The 18,919-nt window shown below is 33.9% G+C and overlaps 1 long non-coding RNA gene across 1 annotated transcript in view; it reads left to right on the top strand.

Moving 5' to 3' along the window:
- The first annotated feature begins 11,784 nt into the window (after nucleotides 1-11,784).
- The window catches only part of LOC131382657 (uncharacterized), a 37,272-nt gene continuing 30,137 nt past the window's right edge, over nucleotides 11,785-18,919 (top strand). The window contains exons 1-2 of the long non-coding RNA XR_009212226.1: nucleotides 11,785-11,872; nucleotides 17,535-17,666. This is a non-coding gene — a long non-coding RNA (uncharacterized LOC131382657). The remainder of the gene's footprint in view (nucleotides 11,873-17,534; nucleotides 17,667-18,919) is intronic.

Below are 18,919 nucleotides of genomic sequence, written 5' to 3'. Positions count from 1 at the left end.
CCTGATTGCCCTGGCCAGAAATTCCAGCACTATGTTGAATAGGAGTGGTGAGAGAGGGCATCCCTGTCTTGTGCCAGTTTTCAAAGGGAATGCTTCCAGTTTTTGCCCATTCAGTATGATATTGGCTGTGGGTTTGTCATAGATAGCTCTTATTATTTTGAGATACGTCCCATCAATACCTAATTTATTGACAGTTTTTAGCATGAAGGATTGTTGAATTTTGTCAAAGGCCTTTTCTGCATCTATTGAGATAATCATGTGCTGGAGAGGATGTGGAGAAATAGGAACACTTTTACACTGTTGATGGGACTGTAAACTAGTTCAACCATTGTGGAAGTCAGTGTGGCGATTCCTCAGGGATCTAGAACTAGAAATACCATTTGACCCAGCCATCCCATTACTGGGTATATACCCAAAGGACTATAAATCATGCTGCTATAAAGAGACATGCACACGTATGTTTATTGTGGCACTATTCACAATAGCAAAGACTTGGAACCAACCCAAATGTCCAACAACAATAGACTGGATTAAGAAAATGTGGTACATATACACCATGGAATACTATGCAGCCATAAAAAATGATAAGTTCATGTCCTTTGTAGGGACATGGATGAAACTGGAAACCATCATTCTCAGTAAACTATCGCAAGGACAAAAAACCAAACACCGCATGTTCTCACTCATAGATGGGAATAGAACAATGAGAACTCATGGACACAGGAAGGGGAACATCACACTGTGGGGACTGTTGTGGGGTGGGGGGAGGGGGGAGGGACAGCATTAGGAGATATACCTAATGCTAAATGACAAGTTAATGGGTGCAGCAAACCAACATGGCACATGGATACATATGTAACAAACCTGCACATTGTGCACATGTACCCTAAAACCTAAAGTATATATATAAAAAAAGAAACAGAGAAAATATGAAGTAAAAATGACCCAGAGTTGGAAAGGAGCTTGTTAGACATAGAAGAAAATGAGGAGTCATCTTGGAAAACTCAACAAGGAAAATATGGAAAGGGAACAAAAAGTAGGTGGGTTCAAGGAACTCAAGAGCTTAATGAGGTAGTTTTTGAAAGGAGGAAGGACTGACTGATAGATGTGGTGCTATGCGTGTAGTATACTGGGATGGTTAATTTTATGTGTCAACTTAACTAGGTTATGGTGTCCAGGTATTTGATCAAATACCAGTCTAGATGTTGCTGTGGATACACTTTTTAGATGCGATTAACTATTAAATCAATAGACTTTGAGTAAAGCCAGTTACCCACCATAAACTGGATGAGACTCATACTCAGTTGAAGGCCTTAAGACAAATCAATGAGGCTCCCAAGGAAGAAGAAATTCTGCTAGAGGGCATTTGGTTTATTTCATTGTTATAAACAGTGCTCCTATAAATATTTATATGCAAGTGTTAGTGTGATGATAGATTTTCATTTTTCTTGGGTAAATACCTGTGAATGAAACTGCTAAATTATATAAGTGTCTGTAAAAACCTACCAATCTGTTTTCCAAAGTGGCTGTCAAATTTTAAATTCCCACCAACAATGTCTGAGAATTCTGACTTCTTCATATTCTTACCAATACTTGGTATTATCAGTGTTTTTTTTAATTCAACTATTCTAGTGTTTGTGTAGCAGCATCTTATTATGTAATTGGTTTGCATTTTTCTAATAACTAGCAAAGGTTAGCATTTTTTCATGTACTTATTTGCTATTTGTGTACCTTCTTTAGAAAAGCATCTATTCCAATATTTAGCCAAGTGGTGGCATAATTAGTAATTGTTATTAATGGTAATATTTATTATTATTACTTAAATATTGAAGCTTCTTTTCTTTAATAGTAATATAGCCACTCCAGCTAAACTGTAATTTTTTTGCATGGAACATCTTTTTACGTGTTGTCCTATCAATTTGTGACTTTGTATTTAAAGTACATCTCTCGTTGAAAACATCTAGTTGAATGTTTTTTTCTATACGGTCTGACATTCTCTGTCTTTGCTTGATATATTTATTCAATTCATGTTTAATATAATAATAGGTAAGGTTGGATTTAGGTTGGACATTTTGCTTTATTCTATTTAACTATTTTTGTTTCTCTATTCATCCTCTATTACCTTCTTTTTTGGTAAACAAACTTTTTTACTTTGCCGTTTTAACTCTTCTGACACTTAGGTGTGTAACTTTCAGTGTTTGATTACTCTAGGAGTTAAAATATGCATCTGTAATGTAATACAATCTTCAAGTTAGCACTGACTTCATTTCCAATAAAATATAGCAACTTGTCTCTGTATAGCTCCATTTTTTTCTCTTTCTATTATTGACATATCGTGTTTGTATGCATTATAGAAACAACAATTGATTGGGGGTCTTTTGGATTTAATTATAATGTGTTTAAATTAAGGAGAAAAAGAAAATACCTACATACACCTACACAAAATCTTTTATCTATGTATTCATCATTTTTTCCTGCGGTTTTTAGTTATCATTTGATGTCCCTTCTTTTCCATCTGATGGAATTTTAAAGTTATTTCTTGAAAGGAAGGTCTATAGCAACAAATCCTGTGTTCATTTTTTTTCTAAACCTGGAAATGTCTTCATTTTGTGATGAATAATTTTGACATAAAATATTTAGTTGACATTTTCTTTTACTTCAGGAATTTTAATATGTTATTATCTCCTGGATTCCATTGTTCTGATAAGTCTGCCTTTAACCTCATTATCGTCCTTCTCTACATGATGAATTGTAGCTGTCTTGATACTTTTAAAATTTTTGTTTTGTTTTCTTTTAACCTTTGTCTTTTAGGAATTTTACTATAACACTTCTAGGTGTACTTCTCTTTGTGTTATCCTACTTGGGGTTTGTTGAGATCCTTGGATCTATATAGTTAATGTGTTTGACCAAATTTGGTAAAGTTCTGGCCATTTCTTTCAAAATAATTTTTCTGCCTCTTTCTTTCTCAACCTCTTTTCCTGGAATTCCAGATACACATATCTTAGGATGATTGATATTATCCCAGAGATCTCTGAAGTAATGTTTATTTTTTAACCTTTTCTATTTTATTGGATAAAATAATTTCTATTGGTTATTTTCAAAGTTATGATTCTTCTATTATTTCAAATCTACTATTGAGTTCATTGAGTAATTTTTAAATTTATTATGCTTTCCAGCTCTAAATTTTCTACTGGGTTCTTTTTTATACTTTATATTCCTCAGTAGAGATCCTCTATTTGTTGTCTCATTGTTATGATATTTCCCTTTAATATTTTAGCTATTCTTTCTTTAATTGTTTGAACATACTTATCAGTCCTACTTTAAGGTCTTTGTCTGCTAAATCTAATATCCATGCCCACCTGAAGTCAATTCCTTTTGATTTTTTTTTCTCAACCATGCATCATATATTTTTGCTTATTTACATGTCTGGCATTTTTTGTTTGCAATTAGCATGATAAGTAATATGTGACAGTGACTAGATTCTGTTCTGTTTTAGGGTTGTTGATTTTTAAAATAAGGAATAGACCATTCTTAGTATAGTCTTAGATTTACAAAATAATTCAGCAGGTATTACAAAATAATTCAGCATACATTCAAACCCCATTCTCTACCATGACTGTCACAGTTTCCCATGTTACTGACATCTTGCAGTAGGATGGTACATTTGTTATAATTAATGAACTAATGCTGATATATTATTATTAGCTAAAATTCATAGTTTATATTAAGGTCATTCGTTGTTCTGTAAAATTCTACAGGGCTTGTCAAATGCATAATAATATATATTAACCATTACAGTTTTATACAGGATAGTTTCACCATCCTAAAAAATACCATGTACTTCACCTACTTATCCTTCTCCTCCCTCTCTGCTGACTGCCACTGATCTAAAAATATCTGTAAAACTGATTCATTAAAAATAGCAAAATTGTAAAAGTGATCCATTAAATACTGTAAATGGAAATGATTTCTATAGTTTTGCCATTTCAAAAATTTCATATAATTGAAATCATATAGCATGGAGCCTTTTCAGACTGGCTTCTTTCACTTTATAATATACATCTAAATTGTTTTCATGTCTTTTCACGGTTTATAGCACATGTGTTTTGTGTTGCTTTTAGTATTTTTAATTGAAACATAGTTTTACATATTTATGGAGTATAGTATGTACAATGTATAATGTACAATGATCAAACAAGTGTAATTAGCATATCCAGCAACTCAAGCATTTATCCATTTTAATGTAAATATTCAAAATCCACTCTTCTAGCTATATGAAAATAAACAATAAATTGTTAATTATAGTCACCCAATAGTGCTATTGAACACTAGCAGGTTTCTTTTTATTGCTCAATATTTCATTCCGTAAATGCACTACAGTTTGTCTCTTCATCCTCTATTATAGAACATCTTGGTTGCTTTAAGTTTTTGGCATTTATGAACAAGGCTGCTCTAAACATTTATGTGCAGGTTTTTGTGTGGACATAAATTTTCAAAACTGGGTAAATACCTAGGAATATGGTGGCTGGATCATATGGTAAAATTACTTTTAACTTTAAAAGAAACTACCAAACTGTCTTCCAAAATAGTTGAGCTATTTGCATTGCTGCCAGCCATGATTGAGTGTTCCTGTTGCTCAGCATTCTCACTGGCATTTGGTATCATGTATGTTTGTTGGTTTGTTTTTAATTTTAGCAACTCTACTAGGTGTGTAATGGTATTTCATTACTGTTTTGTTTATAATTTCTTAAAGATACTTCATATGAGGTATCTTTTCCTATGCTTATATGTCATCTGTATAATTTTCTTTACTGAGCTGTATTCAGATCTTTTGCCCATTCTTAATTGTGTTGTTTTTTGTTGAGTTTTTGAGTTCTTTGTGTATAATTGTATACAAATTCATTATCTGATATGTTTTACAAATGATTTTTCCCAGTCTGTGACTTGTTTCCTTATTCCCTTAACAATGAGCAGGAGTTTTTAATTTTAATAACATCTAAATTATCAATTTCCTCTTCCATGAATAGTGCTTTTTGTGTTGTATCTACAAACTCATCACCAAATCTGGTTGCATGAATTTTATCCCATTTTATCTTCCACAAGTATAATAAGTTTGCATTTTGTACTTGGGTTTAAGATCCATTTGAGTTAATTTTTGCAAAAGACATAAAATGCCTATCTGGTTGTTTTTTATTTTGTTTAGTTCTGTTTTGCCTATGGATGTCCAGTTGTTTCAGCACCATTTGTTGAAAAGACCATCCATTCTCTTTTGGAATTGCCATAACTCCTCTGTTAAAGATCGGTTGACTGTATTTTGGTGGGTCTGTTTCTGGGCTGTCTATTCCATTGATCTATTTGTCCATTCTTTCACCATACCACACTGTTGTGAATATCATAGCTTTATGGTGAACCTTGAAGTTGTTAGTGTCAGTGTTTTGACCTTGTTTTTCTTTGGTATTGTGTTAGCTGTTTTGGATCTTTTCCTTTCCATATAAACCTTAGAATAAGTTTATTAAATATCTACAAAATAACTTGCAGGAATTTTGACTTGGATTGTGTTGGATTTTTAATTCATTTGGGGAAGAAATGACATTTTCATAAGTCTTTATTTCCATGAACATAGACTGTCTTTATTTATTTAGATTTTGATTCTTTATTGCATTTTCTAGGTTTTCTCCCATATATCCTGTATATAATTTGTTTAGTGTGTACATAATTATTTCTTTCTCACTCTTTTCTTGGCACTAATATAAATGATACTGTGTTTTAATTATAAATTATAATTGTTCATTGCTTATAAGAAAGCAATTGATTTTGTATATTAACCTTTTATTCTATAACCTCGCTGTAATTACTTGTTAAAGTTTTTTGTCTCCATTAATTGATTAGATTCATCCTGGGAAATCCGTTTCCTCTTGTGTATAGCCACATATATCTCCACTCAACATATTTGTAGCTTGATCCCTAGAGGATTGAATATTTTCACATTTAAAACAGTGATTTGGGCAGAAACTATGCTGAATCACCTCAAATTTGTAAGGCTTCCACTCTCTGCTAACTGAGCTGCGTAGGTAGAGGAATACGTTTAAAATCACAAGTGACTTGGATTTTACTCATGACTCAAGAATCTCTTCTACTTTTCACTGGTCAGTCACAGGTCTCCAACTTAAGGCATAGTTTAGCAGTCCACCAAAGATGTGGAGAGTTTGTTATTTTATGCCTTCTATAACTCCATTTCAAGATTTCTCCCTTAAATTTCTAATGTTCTGCCTCCCACCCCACATTGAGACCATAATTCCTGGCCATTATAGTTGCCAATTATTGCCTCCTATATTCTCTTCCTGAATGAGTCCACCAGCATGGCCAGTAAACCTTTGTGCCGCAAATCTTGAACTGTGTGAACCGTCACTCACCACTCATAAAGCTCCAGTTTTTACTGCCTGAGCTTTGGTGGTAGGGGTGGGTGGAAGTTGGTGGTATTTTGAGCATCCCTGGGTAAGAATCCCACAGATGTTCCATTGGTTTCCTCCAATGTAGTAGCAGGGTTTTTTTTTGTTGTTTGCTTGTTTGTTTGTTTTTGACAGAGTCTCACACTATCCTCCAGGCTGGAGTGCAGTGGTGTGATATCAGCTTATTGCAACTTTGGCCTCCCGGTTCAAGCAATTCTTATGCCTCAGACTCCTGAGTAGCTGGGATTACACATGCCTGCCACCACACCGGCTAAATTTTTTGTATTTTCAGTAGAGACAGGGTTCCGCCATGTTGATCAGGCTGGGTCTCGAATTCCTGACCTCATGTGACCCACCCAACTCAGCCTCCCAAAGTGCTGGGATTACAGGCATGAGCCACCTCACTGGCAATAGCAGTTTTTAAAGAGTAAATACATATCTCATTTTGTTGTATGCCTTTGATCATTTTGCAGTACCCAGAAATACCTATTTATCTATTTGTTTCTATTTTGTGACATTTTATTCTAACTTTTTGTGGTGGAGAATGGCTTAACTTCATCAGACAGCTGTTTTTGGAGACCTATCACCTGAAGTTACTCATGAGAAAATATCAGACAAACCCAAACGTCATCCCTCCTGCCTTAAATATGCTTGATCCCTGTGGGTGCTGTTAGTTGACTGCTTCCAAGATAAAGAACAAGTATAATAGCTTCAGATTAGGCAGAGATGTTTAATGATAATATGTGTTTTATGATACTTAGACTAGATGATATGTCTTTTTTGAACAGAGGAAAACTCATGTCATTACAGGCTTAGAACCAGATAAGACGGTGAGAAATTTGACACAAACTAATTTAGTCCATAGTATTACCAGATGTAAGATGGTAGTCTGTTCCTCAAATTAATAAATAAGCACTAAAATTCCCAGGAGAGAGTTGAACTGGTATCTAGAGATTCATAATCTGGTTATGATAAAGTCTTAACAATTATAGGAAATGTATCTTTAATCCACACTCACTGACCATGCTTTCTATCTGGTCTTGAGGAGGTTATGAGACCTATAGGTCTCTGATAAATTTGGCTCATTAGATTCAGCTATGTCATTTAGGTAACCCACATAGAGAAAGCCCTGTATAATAAAATGATGGAGCCATATGGTTTTAAAAAGTTTAATTCTTTCTGCCAAACAAGCACTAGAACTAGGAAAGCTTAGTTTCCTATAGAATTTCTTGGAGATAGGGTGTAAGGCATTGTGATTAAATCCACATTTTATATCGCTGTCCAGAAGTAGTACATAAATCCTACAGAGCTGCTAAGACAACACAAGTGTCCTAACACATTTCAATTAATCACTAAATTAAGTCTACATGTGAAAAAGAAAGGACTAATTAATAACAGCGAAGAACCATTCACAAATTCAAGAATTATGTTCTATTTATAGTTGATGAAAATCTGTTTCTGTCAGAAGTTCTTATTAAGTCCACTAGTCACAAAGAATAAATGAAAATGAGCTTGAACTTTGAAAGTATATTTGCTCTTACACTCTATAATAATATCTAGGCTGAACAATTCAGGCACTGCTATTATCAGCAATGTGATAAATATTTTTCTTTGTGGGCACATTCGTCAATGTTAATCTTTAGAAATAGGCTTAAAGGCAGTAAGATCATCGAATCCTATAAATGTTATATGTTGTTGGTATTTTAGTGTCTCCTTACTTCCCCCTCTCCCTGTACTCCACAACTTCTTTTTGAGACTGAGTGTTGCTCTGTCGCCTGAGCTGGAGTGCAGTGGTGCATCTCGGCTCACTGCAACCTTGGCCTCCTGGGTTCAAGTGATTCTCCTGCCTCAGCCTCCCAAGTAGCTAGGATTACAGGCATCTGCCACCATGCCAGTCTAATTCTTATCTCCCCTTTACGTTGGTTGAATTCTGTAGCTCAACATTATAGACATTCCTTGGTGAATTTCCTCAACTCACTCTCCTTTTCTTCCTTCATCACACTGTCAACAATCAAATCCAGGATAAACCAAACTCTGTCTTCTGCCTTACTGAATGTGTACAGCTGGGTAATGATGAAAATGATCGCATATCCTGAAAAGTTGGTATTACTATAGCTTCATGACCAAAACCTCAAATTAGTGTACAGTCACAATGTTCTTAAGCAAGCTCACTCCCTTACTGTAGTGCCATGCTTTTGTTACACCTTTCCTTCATATTGCAAATTTTTAATCTCCCCATCACCTATTCCTAGTATTTTTTCCTCATTTTAATAATATTTCCTGAAAAAAACATGTTCCAAGTAGAGCATCCACATCTAATTTGATGGCAACTCCTTACCAGTTTCTCAGGCTAAAAGACTTGAGACCAACTTCTGTTCCCTTTTCTCTCACATTCCACCTCTGACCCACCAGCAAGTTCTGTTTATATTCAAGTTTCAGAATCTATTCATGTCTCATATCTTCTGCTGCCAATTTGTTCTGACCTACAATTTTGATTATTGCAATATTTTCCTGGCAGATCCCCTATTTCTGTCTTTATGCTATTAGACTCTATCTCAACTTAGCTATAAGAGTGATCTTTTTGGAATGTAGTGTATTTTTAAAAAAAACATTTTGTTTTTGACAGTTAACATGAGACCTACAAACTATATGACATGTAAAGTCCTTTGTGCAAGTAGCAAATTTTAAGAGAAACTTTTCTAATTACATTGCACTTAAAGTCATATACCTTAATTTCTGGATTATTCAATTATATGATTTTCCCCCACTGCCGGAAACATTCATTATCATGTATGTGAAATTTCCTCTCAACTTTAGAGATTTTATAAATGTTAGCAATTAAGGTGATGGATGGTGATTCAGTGCTCCATTATTCGTATCTTCCTAATTCTCCAGAAGATATTTTGAGAGTCCTTGTAAAAGGTCCAATGATCCAGTAATCAATCCCTTTGTTTTCAAAGGCATATGAAATCCTCTGACTTCCTTAATTCGCACTTTTTAATGGCTGTGCAGAGCTTACGGTAAATTGAAGAGCAGTAATATATAAAGGGCATAAATATTGATTTAACTTTTGATTTTAAAAACAATTTTTTTCCACAAACTGTTTAATTTGTGAAACATGAGCACTGCAACTACCATTACTATTATTATTATTTTTTGAGACGGATTCTTGCTCCGTCGCCCAGGCTGGAGTGCAGTGGCGCGATCTCGGCTCACTGCAAGCTCCGCCTCCCGGGGTTCAAGCCTTTCTCCTGTCTCAGCCTCCCGAGTAGCTGGGACTACAGGCACCCGCCAGCACGCCCGGCTAATTTTTTTTGCAACTACCATTATGAACACCACTAATGGTTGAACAGCATTTAAACAAGTGTATAGTAATTTGGATTGGTGCTTTTCAGTGTTTGATGTGCACGTAAAATACCTGGGAGCTTGTTACAATGCAGATTCCAATTCAGTAGATCTGAGTGTAGAGCTAGGAATCTGCGTTTCTAAACTCCTAGATAATGCTCATACTGGCAGCCTTAGAGATTACCCTTCAAATAAATAGGATTTTGAACACCTTGACTTGTGTAAAGACACTTGAGCAAAAAAGAAAATCATCAAACTCCATTGAACATTAAAAAAATGTGGACTATGCAAAGAAATAATCTCCAAGAGACTTTTATATTCTCAGAAGGCAAAGGAAAGAGTGAGTAAATATGTGCAGAATAAATTCATCCAGTACACTGGAGGTGTGTGGGATTTGGTGTTAGAGATCTGGCTTTGAATTCATCTGGACCACTCACTAATAGTGTGAGCCTGGATAAAGCTACCTAAATAACCTTGGTCCTCAGGTAATTTATAAAATAAGTTCAATAATAACTACTTATAAAACTGTGAGAATTACTTGAAAAAATATGTCATTAGCATTAAGAAAAATGAAAATATTAGTTTCTCTTCTTCAATATATAGAATTGGTTTTTAAAATGCTGTCTGTGCTTTATACCATACCTTATACTAGCAGTATTTACAGTATGGATATGCCAAAGTCTTTTTGTTTTAAATAATCATACAAATCATACATATTGTAACATTATGATTACTAAATAACTCATATGTCAGTCATAGCTAAATTATTTAATGGTGTTTGATAAGAATCAAAAGACCAAATTATAGAATTTGTTCTATGCTAACATACAATTATCTTTTTATAATACAATGTCTAAAACACACTGTCCCCAAAATGTAAATGTCTATAAGTTTTCTATAGGTACACAAAATCAGAAGATCTTCATTCAAGGCTCAGCTTTTCCACTAATTTACGTTCCTTTGGGAAAGCCAGTTAATTTCTGTGGACCTTGGTTTCCTTTCCTGGAAAATCATATTAGATTATAACTAAAATCTTTTCTCAAAGAGCCTAATGTCTACGCTATTATGTTTCTTGCAGCTTCATTGGCTGTAAGTTTAATCCTGCGTATGCATATACCATGCCACATTGGTAAGATTGTGTTTTTGAACAGTCAACTGTGAAATTATCTATGTAAATTCAGCACTTACCACATGACTATATTTACATTCAGTCAATATTTTATATTGATACAATCATTTATATGAATCTAAAAGAATTCTTATGGAGCATTTGCTAGCAACTCTTCCAAGCTTTTTTTAAAAAAAGTCATTTAATTTTCATTATAACCCTATTAGATAGCTACTATTATTATCTTCAATTTACAATTGAAGAAACTGAGGCATATGAGATTAACTTTCCCACGGTCACTCAGGGTTTTGATCTCTAGGACTAAACTCCAGAACTCACCTTCTTAACCACTATGATAAGCTCCCTGTGTCACCATAACCATAAATGTTTCCTAATTCATAATTTAATTTGTCAGAAGTACTGAATTGATTTAATATTAGTTCGTTTATATATACAAGATTCCTATAAAATGATTCCTTCAACTATATTAAAGATTGCCCTTACAAATGTTTTGAACGAAACCTACCATTTTGGCCCAGTACCTTGTGTAGACACACACTTAAGAGATTTTTGATACGTACTTTCCCTCATCATTCATTGCCCTTACTATACTACCTTTCCCTAAGATAGGAAAAAACATAAAGAGACCAAGAAATAAAAATGACCTATATTCATTGTTCTATTATTCTTCTTGGTAGTTTTTCAACACATTATGCAATTTCTAGGGAAAATAGTTCACTGCATTTTGTTGGTAACAAGTCAAGTAAACATAAATTTGAGTCCAAGTTAAGTAGTTATGCCTTTTGAAGATTTTATATCTGGTGCTCTGCTCAGTGTCACCAGGTTTCCACGGCAATATAGCTGTAACATTCCTTCTGAGAGAGCTTGCATCAGGCACACTGGATCGGATTTATGTCATGGACCCCCACAGGGTATTAATCATTCTTTGAGGTCATTTTCAGTTATGAAAGTAAGTGAATTTGGAAAAAAAAATGGCATGAACGAACTTTAAACCAGGTCCCATGGCTAGCTTCAGGTGGTAGAAAAACAAATGTTGAAGATTCACAAAACAAGTTTCTTGGCAGAGTGAGTATGAAGATTGAGAATCAGATGGGGTAGTTACCATTCATTAGCACACTTACAAACTGTCTGTGTTACGAAAACCAGGGCACACTTGGAGGAAAATAAACAAATTTATCAAGCTGGTTTCAATTTTCTGAAGTACAATGTTGAAAGGTTTCCACTTGGTCTGTGTGAAATTCTGAGAAGATAATTTAGACATGGCTATAATGATTTGTCACTTCTGTCAGGTCTTAGAAAAAGTGTTAAGAGCCTGGTATACTTTTCTGATTGAGGACTGGAACAGTTTGCATACACCATTGTTCCAACAGCATGTGCTCACTTTGTGACTCTGTTTTACATCTTGGAAATTCTCGCAATATTTCAAACTTTTTATTATGTATCTGTTATGGTGATCTCTGATCAGGGTCTTTGATGTTTACCAGTATAATTATTTTGGGGAACCATGAACTGTACCCATGTAAGACAGCAAACTTAATAGATAATTTTGGTGTGTGTTCTGACTGTCCCACTACCCAGTCATTTCACCATCTCTCTCTCTCTCTCTCTCTCTCTTTCTTTCCTCAGGCCTTCCTATTCCCTGAGACATGACAATACTGAAATTAAGCCAAATAATAAAACTACAATGGCTTCTAAGTGTTCAAGTGAAAGGAAGAATTGTATATCTCTCATTACTTTCAGTAAAAAGGTAGAAACAATTAAACTTAGTGAGGAAGGCATGTCAAAACATGAGACAGGCCAAAAATTAAGCCTCTCTCACCATACAGCCAAGTTGTAAATGCAAAGGAAAAGTTATTGAAGAAAATTAAAAGTGTTAATCTATAAGAAAGAAAAGCAGACTTATTGCTGCTTTGGAGAAGCAGCTGATATGGAGAAAGTTTTAGTGGCCTGAATATAAGATCAAATGACCCACAACATCCCCTTATGCCAAAACCTAATCCAGAGAAAGACCCAACCTCTCTTTGATTCAATAAAGGCCGAGAGAGGTAAGGGAAGCTGTAGAAGAAAAGCCTGAAGCTAGCTGAGGTTGGTTCTTGAGGTTTAAGGAAAGAAGTTGTTTCCGTAACAAAAGTACAAGGTGAAGCAGCAAGTGCTAATGGAGAAGCTGTAGCAAGTTATCCGAGAAGATCTAGCTGAGATAATTGATGAGGGTAGACTAAACAGATTTTCAATGTAGATTAAATAGCCTTCTACTTGAAGAAGACACTATCTATGATTTTCATAGTTAGAGAAGAGAAGTAAATGCCTGGCTTCGAAGCTTCAAATAACAGGCTGACTCTCTTGTTAGGAGCTAATGCAGCTGGTAAATTAAGTTAAAGTCAATGTTCATTTGTCATTCCCCAAATCCTACAGTCCTTAAGAATTATGCTAAATCTACTGTGCCTGTGATCTATAAATAACAAAGCCTAGATGAAAACATATCTGGTTATAACGTGATTTACTGAACATTTAAAGCCAACTGTTGTGCTACTACTCAGAAAAAGAAAAAAAAAGATTTCTTTTAAAATGTTACCATTCATTGACACTGTATCTAGTCACTCGAGCTCTGATAGAGAAGTACAAGGATATTAATGTTTTCATGCTTGCCAACAGAACATCCATTTAACAAGCCATAGATAAGGAGTAATTCTGACTTCCAAGCCTTATTAATTTAACAAATATATTTTATAAGCCTGTACCTGCCATAGATAATGATTTCTTTGATGGATCTGGGCCTAGTAAATTAAAAACATTCTAGAAGGGATTTACCATTCTAGGTACCATTAAGAATATTCATGATTAATGGGAGGAGGCAAAAATATCAACATTAATAGGAAGTTGGAAGAAGTTGATTCCAGCCCTCATGGATGACTTGAGGGGTTCAAGACTTCAGTGGAGGAAATCAATGCAGATGTGATAGAAATAGCCAAGAGAACAAGAATTAGAAATAACTCTTGAAGATGTGACTTATTTGCTGCAATCTCATGATAAAACTTTAATGAAAATTAAATAAAATGGTTTCTTGAGATTGAAACTACTGGTGAAATGCTGTGAACACTGTTGAAATGACAACAAAGGATTTAGAATATTACATAAATTTAGTTGATAAAGCAGCAGCAGGATTTGAGAGTATTGACTCCAATTTTGAAACTCTAGTATGGGCCAAATGCTATCAAACAGCATTGCATACTATAAAAATATTTCATAAAAGGAAGAGTTAATCAATGCAGCAAACTTTATTGTTCTCTTATTTTAAGAAATTACCACAGCCTCCCAACATTCAGCAACCCTGATTGGGAAGAAGCCATCAACATCAAGGCAAGATTCTCTACCAGCAAAAAGTTTACAGCTCACTGAAGGCTCAGATGATCGTTAGCATTTTTTTAGTAATAGAATATTTTTAAATTAAGGATTGTACATCACTTTTTTAGACATAATGCTATTGCACACTTAAAGAGTACAAGATAGTGTAAATGTAACTTCTAAATGCATTGGGAAACAAAAATTTGTATGACTTGCTTTATTGCAGTATTTGCTTTATTGTGGTCTGGAACCACTCACTCCCAGTATCTGTGAGGTGTGCTTGTATTTTCAGGATTTTATGTTTGTAGAAGTCAAAACAACTAGCTAAGGTACATATTTGGTGACTAGTTATTAACTAGCTAAATATTTGAAAAATGAGTGCTGACATGTAGTCAGAAGCTTTTCATTAAGTGCCTTCAAACAAGGGACTTTGTATCTCCACTGAATAGCTTAGACACCTGAACTATACCTCAACCTGGGCTTTTGTTAGAGGGAGAAGATACAGATATTAGGTCATCAATGCTGTCTAAGAATTACAGTGGGTGCAGGAAATACAGACTACTCGAATCTTTCTTAATTGGGGCTTTTATTTGTGTATCTGGCTATGTGATGTGCTTACATATACATAAGTTCATTAAAGAAATAGTTACAGAAAATTTACCCAGGATGACCAACTAGAAGCATTTTATACGTCCTTCAAAATTGTTCTCTCCCACCACTCGCCATTTTGCCCCGAAGTGCCATCTTTTTGCAAAATGGATTAGAAAGCCCTTATCTAAGAGGGAGAGGTTGGCATCTTCAGTGAAGTTACTCACTTTAAAGCAAATACATGTTTCTACATGTATTTAAGATGGTTGGGTATGTGAGTCATCTACTTTTAATCAATTATGTTCATGGCATTTCTCATTCCCAATAGTATTGTCTTGAACTTGAATAGGTTTTTGTTTTCTATGCAAAAAATATCCAATGGTACATTATTCCACATTTTCTAAGAATACTAACTAGTGTCACATATTCTTTTCCAGACTGGAAGACAATTTAAACTTCAAGCAGTGTTGACTTACCTATCAATCACTTAGTATATATGAGCTTCTCAGAGAAGAAATCATAAACATTGAGAGTTGCCATACATAATGATGACCTTCAACACATATGAAATAAGATACAGCATTCCTTTTCCCCTTAAGTGACTACCTCATCCTAACTTAAATATTTAACTTTATTTCAATTATTTTATATCAATGTAGAAGGAAAACATTTGGGTTGAAACAGCACAGCATACATTGAAGTGACCCACCACCTTTCACTTAGCCCATATGTAGTCCAAAATGCTGCAGATGAGAACCTAGCTTCTCACTGGCCCACGACCTGCTTTCATAATCGGAAGTTTTGTGTAGTAGCTGTATTTGAAGAAAATGGCATATTTCTTTATATTTGAATTTGAATGTGTTGCATGTGTGTAAGCAAGTGTTCTCCAAATCTTGTCATGTAATATCTACAATGTACTTGATTTTCATATAGTCATATAGTCTTTTGTTTTAGATATTACACATAGTAAAAGAAAAATCCAAATTAGGAAATTAAACTACCATTTTATAACAAACAATATACTTGGATATCTTGAAAAAGTATCATTGATTTACTAGAGCTTTTTAAAAAGTCTCACTACAAACATATACATCAATTATAAAAAGTACATCCAAATTTTAGAAATATAAAAATGTGGAAATAGGTATGGTTTATAATCATGGAAATATAGGAGGTTTTTTTGCTTTTTCTTTACATACTAAATGTTTTGCTAGACTTGTCATAATACTGTTTCATAAATCTATGTTACCCATTTATGCTATAACACTATTATTATTGGTGGTCCATAGAGAAATTTAGACAATAGCATTTTAAGATGAAAATCATTGTGCTCTCCCACTGTCCGAATTTCTTGGAACAGTCCTGCTTTGAGCACTATAATAATGCTAAGGTTCACAAACCTTCTCTCTGTCTCCTCAGGAAATTACCCAGATCAGCATTTCCCCATCTTTCATGGAATAAAAGTTAGGGATGCGGTCAGTCTTTCTGAGACATGTTGCCAAAACATTAAGGTTATATCAATAACAGAATGAATATAAGAATGAACCATCCTTCTATTAAAATAAAAGGAAAAAAGACCCAACTTAATTTAGAGGTTTGTTTTGAACATTTTCTCTGTGTTCTGTAGTGACCTAGAGTTGCTTCTAACACCACACCCAATCCCACAACGGTTTTAATTGACATGCTGATAATATTGTTTTAAATTTAGTAGGGAAGGCCTCCCACCACTAACTGTTTCTATAGAGCATTATTGAACTCTTGGGGAATTTTTCTTCCAAAGAAAGCATGGAATTCCTCTCTGAAATATTTATTTCTCTAGGACTCTAAATGAAAGTGTCTGGAATAAAAAAAAGAGAATGCGAGCAAAAGTAAAAAGGAGAGAGAGAGACAGAGATGGGGAAAGAAGGAGAGAGAAAGATTTTTGACCAATGATCAATTTTTATTATTAGAGTTGATTCAGTGACTCTGTTATTACCTATCAAAAGTAAAGTAAGGTGATTGCACAACTTTAAAGTTCGTCATTTAAATGTTACATTTGCTTTGTAATTCAATCAGTAGTATCCATGCCCATGAAAAAATCCTTTTGCCTATTTGCATTTCCCTGAGAATATATTTGACTCTTACCAAGTGAGACTGGAAGATACTAACAGAAAAATCCAGTAGTGTGAATGAAAAGTCTACTGATTATTCTTCGTTTCTTCAGAAATACACTTCTTTTAAATTACCCAATAGTAAGTCAATAAATGACTGTTAATTCCTTGTTTCTTCTCTAATAAGCAGACATTGTTGCACTTAAAGCTGTCTTTTCTTCTTGAACTTTTAGGTTGCATCTAAACTTCAGGCTACAACAGACAACTTATTATTTGGTATCATGCTAACAATTTTTTTTCTGATAGTAATTTTTCTTTAGCCTCTGTACTGAATATTAAGATGTCCAGAATATCTGGGCCATGTCAGGATAAGATATCTTCTGTTTTGCCATTTAAATGGGTGACATATTACCTCCAAGTCTACTCTTACTGAAAGAATCTAATAATCTACATTTCTTTTAATTAGCTCATTTTACTGTAAAATATTGCTTTGGATACTTTTAGGAAATATATACTCTTGTTTTGTTTCCTTCCTATCATATCCTTCAAATGATCTCAAATGACCCACATCCTTTCTTGTGCATCATACAGAGAAATCACCAAGGATTGGAAGTTGGCTGATAGAACTGACATCAGAAAGACCATTCAAAACCAAGAGCCAGTGTCAAGATCCTGGATACCCTTCCTGCCATTACTCCCAAAGTAGCCTTTTCATGGATCCAGGTAACACTTGAGCCATCAATCCAAGATTAAAAACATCTGCTAGAGAGATTGTCAGAGTCTTGGAACACTTAGTCGAATGCACAGGGACTCCATCTGGGACTGGTGATACTTGCTGCTTGCATATCTTTAATTGTTTCTAGTACCTCCATAGATCAAAGTTCTCCTGTAATGTGTTCTTTCCATCATGCCATATTTACCTATTTTATATCAAAATATATAATTTTTACCATCTGGTTTCATAGGGGAATATAAATCTTTATCAAACTAGATTAACATTAAGTAACATTTTTCAGCTACGTGTGACTGTATTTTTTTCTTATGTGCAAATTTCAGAAAATAATCCCCTCTTTCATGGCATACTTTAAATTTATAAATAGGCTTCCTGGGTTTTTCTAACTATGGAGTATTTTTACATGTTTCATTGTTCCTGAATTTCAACGTTCAAAGAAATTAATTTTTAAAATCTTCTGTACTATAATAATATATATTGCTCTTACAACACGTATCATACAATCTTGGTTATAATTTTGTACTTGTTTGCAAATCTATGTCATGTCATGAAACTATAAACAACTGCAAGACATTATTGAGTTTTAAAAATGTTTAGTACTTGGTCTACTGTCTGATTCATAGTAGATAATTATTTATAATAAATTGTTATTTTGTGCTTAATAAGGGTTATGTTAAAGTAAAAGTTGTGTTAAGATGAAAACTAGTAAATTAGCTAAATGTGACAGAATACTAAATAATAGAAGGCTAAAATTATTACACATATACAGAAATATTATATAATAACCTGATTTATACAAATTAATGTATCACTGTTATAAGCTCCTATAAAACATTATTTATATTTATATTTTTATACTCTGTTTTTATGACACTGTTTACACTTTCCTACTATTGTACATCCAATATACTCTGTTCTCTTGCACACCATGTAGTAGCTTACTGCTTTTATCCTTCCATTCCTTTTATCATGCAGTGAGGGCCTTTAAATTGGATAATGTATTATTTATGAAAGGTATATGATAGATGTCTAAATCTCAAAATATGTGTGCCATTAATTTATATATAATCTCAAGTTTCCAGTGGGCTAAGGTGAGTTATTTTTGAAAGTAAAAATGAAGTTATTAATCACCATTGTATTACTCAGGATTCTCCAGAGAAACAGAAACAATAAGATAGACAGATAGATAGATAGATGATAGATAGATAGATAGATAGATAGATAGATAGATAGATAGATAGAT

Source organism: Hylobates moloch, unplaced genomic scaffold (genome assembly GCF_009828535.3).
Source record: "Hylobates moloch isolate HMO894 unplaced genomic scaffold, HMol_V3 SCAFFOLD_1, whole genome shotgun sequence".
Taxonomy (NCBI): domain Eukaryota; kingdom Metazoa; phylum Chordata; class Mammalia; order Primates; family Hylobatidae; genus Hylobates; species Hylobates moloch.
This window is presented reverse-complemented; position numbering and strand designations above follow the sequence as displayed.